This window comes from Lathyrus oleraceus, chromosome 5, assembly GCF_024323335.1.
Source record: "Lathyrus oleraceus cultivar Zhongwan6 chromosome 5, CAAS_Psat_ZW6_1.0, whole genome shotgun sequence".
Lineage (NCBI taxonomy): Eukaryota > Viridiplantae > Streptophyta > Magnoliopsida > Fabales > Fabaceae > Lathyrus > Lathyrus oleraceus.
Window position 1 is genome coordinate 368,433,922 of NC_066583.1, and position 6,987 is coordinate 368,440,908.

Here is a 6,987-nt window from a genome sequence, read left to right on the forward strand (position 1 = left end):
CTGTAGCTAATTCCCATGGTGAGGAATTAGTGAGTGAACCATTGTGGGTTTGTTGTTGATGTTTGCATGCTAGATGATTAGTGTGCATAGTCTAGCCTTCGGGGCTGTAGCTAATTCCCATGGTGAGGAATTAGTGAGTGAGTCACTAGGTCTCAAATGAGTGGGACTAGTGAGCTTAGTAGCCGTATCTGGAGTGATCGGTGAGCTTGAACTATATGTTCAAGAATAGTCGGTACCGCACGTGTGGAGTCTCATTGCATAATGTATGTATGGCGTATAATATGAATGGATGTATTCCAATATTATACGTGTGTTTGTGTTGTTGTGGAGTATGATTTGAGATTATACTTGTGCTTTATGTTGGTGTTGAGTATGATGTTGAGCTGATGTGCTGTTACTGATTGTATGTTGCGATTAGGGTGATTAATGTGTTAAATTACTTAACATGACATTATATTCTATAATGCTTATTATATTGATTGAGGAACTCACCCTTACAACTATTTTTCAGGTAACGAGAAATGAGTTGAGTAGAAGCGAATGCTTGGAGTCTAGTGTAGTCTCCTTAGTGGGTCGTGCTCTGATAGATGTAACATCGGGATGGGATGTTTTATGTTGTTGAATAATTTACATGTGAATGTTACATGTTTTACATGATTGAGGAGATCTCTATCCGCTGCGTTTTATGCAAATGTTTATGTTTTGAATTAATAAAAGAGCATGACCGTTATATGGTTGAATGGTGTGAATATTATGTGTGACACCCTTGAATGGCATAATTACTCTGAATTGTTATATATTTATTATTTTTAATTAAATATTTGGGGTATTTTAGAAGGGTGTTACATTAGTGGTATCAGAGCATAGTCGGTCGAGTCGAGTCGTAATTATTCTGTTTCCCTGTACGGGATAGGTGTTGTGTAACCCTATCAGTACTTATTGTTTTAGTTTGTTTGGGTTTTCAGAATAGAGATGGCTGGAAGAGGTAGAGATGATGCTGCGATTGCTGAGGCTCTGGGTATGCTAGCTGGAGTACTTGGAGGAAATCCGAATGTTGTGGGAATGGGAGCTGCTCGTCAACTGAGTGAGTTCCAGAAGAACAATCCTCCAATGTTCAAGGGAGCATACGATCCAGATGGTGCTCAGAAGTGGTTGAAGGAGATCGAGAGGATCTTCCGAGTAACTGAGTGTGCCGATAACCAGAAGGTCAGGTTCGGTACGCATATGCTGTCAGAGGAAGCTGATGATTGGTGGGTTGCTACCCGCACTGAGTTGGAATCTGCTGGGAATGCTGAGATCTCTTGGGATGTATTCAGAGAGAGATTCCTGAGGAAGTACTTTCCAGAGGATGTCAGAGGAAAGAAAGAGATAGAGTTCTTGGAATTGAAGCAGGGTAACAGGTCTGTTACTGAGTATGCTGCTAAGTTCACAGAGCTGTCAAAGTATTATACTCCTTATAATGAGGCTGCTGGAGAATTTTCGAAATGTGTGAAGTTTGAGAACGGGTTGCGTCCCGAGATCAAACAGGCTATTGGATATCAGCGGATCAGAGTGTTTTCTGACTTGGTTGACTGTTGCAGGATTTTTGAACAGGATTCCAAAGCCAGAGCAGAGAGCTATCAGCAAAGGGTTGATAGGAAAGGCAAGAATCAGAATGATCGTGGAAAACCGTATGCAGCTGGCAAAGGTTTTCAGAGTCAGAGTGGGATGAAGAGGCCTAGTGGGGGAGACTCTAGTGCTCCTGCTAAGTGTTATAGATGTGGTCGGGCTGGACATCGTGTCCATGAGTGTACCAGTGCTGAGATGAAGTGTTTCAAGTGTGGAAAAGGTGGTCATTTGGCTGCAGAGTGTCGGTTGAAGACTGTAACTTGTTTCAACTGTGGAGAGTTGGGTCATATCAGTCCACAGTGTCCTAAGCCGAAGAAAGAGAATCAGTCAGGAGGCAAAGTCTTTGCTTTATCGGGTTCTGAGACTTCTGCAGATGATCGTTTGATCCGAGGTACGTGTTATATTAATGGCTTTCCTCTTGTAGCTATTATTGACACCGGTGCTACTCATTCCTTTATATCTTTGGATTGTGCTGTGAAACTTAAGTTAGAGATATCTGAGATGCTTGGAAGTATGGTGATTGATACTCCTGCGAAGGGTTCAGTGACTACTACTTCAGTCTGTTTGAATTGTCCCTTGAGTATTTTTGGTAGAGACTTTGGGATAGACCTTGTGTGTCTTCCACTATTGCAGATTGATGTTATTCTGGGTATGAACTGGTTGGTGTGTAACCGAGTTTATATCAACTGTTTTGATAAGACTGTGATATTTCCTGAGGTTGAAGAAGGGAAGAGTTTGTTTCTATCAGCCAGACAGGTGGATGAGGAAGTAGCAGATGGGGCGGAGTTGTTTATGCTGTTAGCGACTTTGGAGGCTAAAGATAAACTGGTGATTGGCGATCTAGCAGTGGTGTGTGATTTTCCTGATGTGTTTCCAGAAGAAGTGAATGAATTGCCGCCAGAGCGTGAAGTTGAGTTCTCGATTGATTTGGTACCTGGTACTAGACCGATATCGATGGCTCCGTATCGTATGTCTGCTGTTGAGTTAGCTGAATTGAAGAGTCAGTTGGAAGATCTGTTGGATAAGAAATTTATTCGTCCGAGTGTGTCACCGTGGGGTGCACCAGTGTTGTTGGTTAAGAAGAAGGAAGGTACTATGAGGTTGTGTGTGGACTACAGGCAACTGAATAAAGTGACGATCAAGAATCGGTATCCTTTTCCAAGGATTGATGATTTGATGGATCAGTTGGTTGGTGCGAGTGTGTTCAGCAAGATAGATTTGAGATCTGGGTATCATCAGATACGTGTGAAAACTGAGGATATTCAGAAGACTGCTTTCAGAACAAGGTATGGACATTATGAGTATTCTGTAATGCCTTTTGGTGTGACTAATGCGCCTGGAGTATTCATGGAGTATATGAATAGGATTTTCCATCCGTATCTAGATAAGTTTGTTGTGGTGTTCATTGATGACATTTTGGTGTATTCGAAATCTGAAGAAGAGCATGCTGAGCAATTGAGAGTGGTTTTGGAAGTTCTACGAGAAAAGAAGTTATTTGCTAAACTCTCTAAATGTGAATTTTGGTTAGAAGAGGTTAGTTTTCTTGGTCATGTGATTTCAAGAGGTGGTGTTGCTGTTGATCCTTCTAAGATAGAAGCGGTATCTAAGTGGGAAGCTCCGAAGTCAGTTTCCGAGATAAGGAGTTTTCTTGGACTTGCAGGTTATTATAGGAAGTTCATTGAGGGATTTTCTAAGTTGGCGCTACCGTTGACGATGTTGACTAGAAAGGGACAAGCGTTTGTTTGGGACTCAAAATGTGAAGAAGGGTTCCAAGAGTTAAAGAGAAGGTTGACTACTGCTCCTATTCTGATATTACCGAGTTCGTCAGAATCATTCGAGGTTTACTGTGATGCTTCATTGTTGGGCTTGGGTGGTGTGTTGATGCAGAATAAGCAGGTTATAGCTTATGCTTCGAGACAGCTGAGGGTTCATGAGAGGAACTATCCGACGCACGATTTAGAGTTGGCAGCTGTGGTTTTTGTTCTGAAGTTGTGGAGGCATTACTTGTACGGGTCGAGATTTGAGGTTTTCAGTGACCATAAAAGTTTAAAGTATTTGTTTGATCAGAAAGAGCTGAATATGAGACAGAGGAGATGGTTAGAATTTCTGAAGGATTATGACTTTGGTTTGAATTACCATCCGGGTAAAGCAAACGTAGTAGCTGATGCATTGAGTCGGAAATCATTACATATGTCTATGTTAATGGTTAGAGAATTGGATTTAATTGAGCAGTTTAGAGACTTGAGTTTGGTGTGTGAGAGTACTCACAATAGTGTTAAACTGGGAATGTTGAGGTTAACGAGTGGTATTCTGGATGAGATTAGAGAAGGTCAGAAATCCGATGTGCTTTTGGTTGATAAGTTGACTTTAGTGAATCAAGGTCAAGGTGGTGAATTCAGAGTTGATGAGAATGGCGTTTTGAAATTTGGTAATCGGGTGTGCATTCCGGATGTTACCGAACTTAAGAAGAGTATTCTTGAAGAAGGACATCGTAGTGGCTTAAGTATTCATCCTGGAGCTACGAAGATGTATCTTGATTTGAAAAAGTTATTTTGGTGGCCGGGGATGAAAAGAGAAATTGCGAGTTTTGTTTATTCCTGTTTGACTTGTCAGAAGTCAAAGATTGAGCATCAGAAGCCGTCTGGGCTAATGCAACCGTTGGCTATTCCAGAGTGGAAGTGGGATAGTATCAGTATGGATTTTGTTTCTGGGTTGCCGAGGACAAATAAGAATTTTGAAGCCATTTGGGTGATTGTTGACAGATTGACAAAGTCGGCTCATTTCATTCCGATCAGAATGGATTATCCGTTAGAGAGATTAGCCGAGTTGTATATTGAGAAGATTGTAAGTTTGCATGGTATTCCGTCGAGTATTGTTTCGGACAGAGATCCTAGATTTACATCAAAGTTTTGGGAAGGTTTGCAGAAGGCTTTGGGAACTAAGCTGAGATTGAGTTCTGCATATCATCCGCAGACTGATGGTCAGACTGAGAGGACGATTCAGTCATTAGAAGATCTTTTGAGGGCTTGTGTTCTGGAAAAAGGAGGTGCTTGGGATTGTTATTTGCCTTTGATTGAGTTTACCTACAACAATAGTTTTCATTCGAGCATTGGTATGGCACCGTTTGAAGCTTTGTATGGTAGGAGATGTCGGACGCCTTTATGTTGGTATGAGTCCGGTGAGAGTGTTGTGGTTGGACCGGAGATTGTTCAACAGACTACGGAAAAGATTAAGATGATTCAGGAGAAGATGAGGATTGCTCAGAGTCGTCAGAAGAGTTATCATGATAAGAGGAGGAAGTCACTTGAGTTCCAAGAGGGAGATCATGTGTTTCTTCGTGTCACTCCGATAACTGGTGTTGGTCGAGCTTTGAAGTCGAAGAAGTTGACACCTCGATTTATTGGTCCTTATCAGATTTTGGAGAGGATAGGGGAGGTAGCCTATCGTGTCGCTTTACCGCCGTCGCTTGCGAATTTGCATGAGGTTTTTCATGTGTCTCAGTTGAGGAGGTACATCCATGATCCGTCGCATGTAGTCCAAGTAGATGATGTACAGGTGAGAGATAACCTGACTGTTGAGACATCACCTATGAGGATCGAGGATCGAGAGTTGAAGCAGTTGCGGGGTAAAGAGATTGCCTTGGTGAAGGTAGCTTGGGGAGGACCAGCAGGTGGCAACGTGACTTGGGAACTGGAGAGTAAGATGAAGGAGTCTTACCCAGAGTTGTTCGCTTGAGGTATGTTTTCGAGGACGAAAACTCTTTTAGTGGGGGAGAGTTGTAACACCCCGATAATAATAAAATAATTATTTAAATTGAGTTAATAATATATTTATTAATTTAATTAAATAATTGGAAATTTTATTATTATTATTGGATTATTATTATTAATTGGAAAATATATATATGTTGGAAATAAGAGAAAGAATCCCATTTGGTAAAAAGAAAGTTTCACGTGAAAAACAGAGAAGCGATCGTGAAAGTGGAGAAAGGGCAAAGAGGCAGAGCAAGAGGAAGAAGATTTGGAGAAGAGAAAGCTTGGAGCTTAGAGATCGCCGGATTAACTCAGGTAAGGGGGGTTTATCGTCGATTAATGGGTATTATGGGATAATATGTGATGGGTAGTGATAAGCCGTTAATTTGACCCTAATTGGGATTGTTGATGCTGAAGAATTGAGTTCGATAAATTGTATTTAGATTGTAATTGAATCTGTGTTTGGGTTAGTTGTGAAATTCCGAACGTATAGCTTTTTACGGAATCGGAATCGGAGGTCCGGAAGTCCTCCAACAGCGGAAAATGCGGAGAATTCTGCATTCTGCCTTGTGTTAGCGCAGGAACTGTTGTTTTGTCTGCGTTAACCGGTTAACCCAGGGTGTTAACCGGTTAACACTGTTATAATTTGTGAAAATGTGTTGTTTTGCCTGCGTTAACCGGTTAACCCAGGGCGTTAACCGGTTAACACTGTTGCGTTTTGCCAGAAAATGTGTTTTTGCCTGCGTTAACCGGTTAACCCAGGGCGTTAACCGGTTAACACTGTTGCAGAGTGGAAAATTGGTGTTTTAAATGTTGTGTGCCTATTTGAGGGTTGGCCTATGTTGGCATATGATGTAATAGGGATTAATTCCCGCTGTTTTGAGCAGTATAGGTATTAGTAGAGTGTGCTAATACTGTGTTTAATTGATTGACATAATAATGATGTGTTGATGATGTATGATGATATGCATAATGCTATGAATGTATATATTATGCATGTATTTGTGAATGGACTGTTGTATGGCTTAGAGTGTGAGCATATGTCCATTGTGAATTGTTGTTGATGCTGCATTGCTAGATGATTAGCGTGCATAGCATAGCCTTCGGGGCTGTAGCTAATTCCCATGGTGAGGAATTAGTGAGTGAACCATTGTGGGTTTGTTGTTGATGTTTGCATGCTAGATGATTAGTGTGCATAGTCTAGCCTTCGGGGCTGTAGCTAATTCCCATGGTGAGGAATTAGTGAGTGAGTCACTAGGTCTCAAATGAGTGGGACTAGTGAGCTTAGTAGCCGTATCTGGAGTGATCGGTGAGCTTGAACTATATGTTCAAGAATAGTCGGTACCGCACGTGTGGAGTCTCATTGCATAATGTATGTATGGCGTATAATATGAATGGATGTATTCCAATATTATACGTGTGTTTGTGTTGTTGTGGAGTATGATTTGAGATTATACTTGTGCTTTATGTTGGTGTTGAGTATGATGTTGAGCTGATGTGCTGTTACTGATTGTATGTTGCGATTAGGGTGATTAATGTGTTAAATTACTTAACATGACATTATATTCTATAATGCTTATTATATTGATTGAGGAACTCACCCTTACAACTATTTTTCAGGTAACGA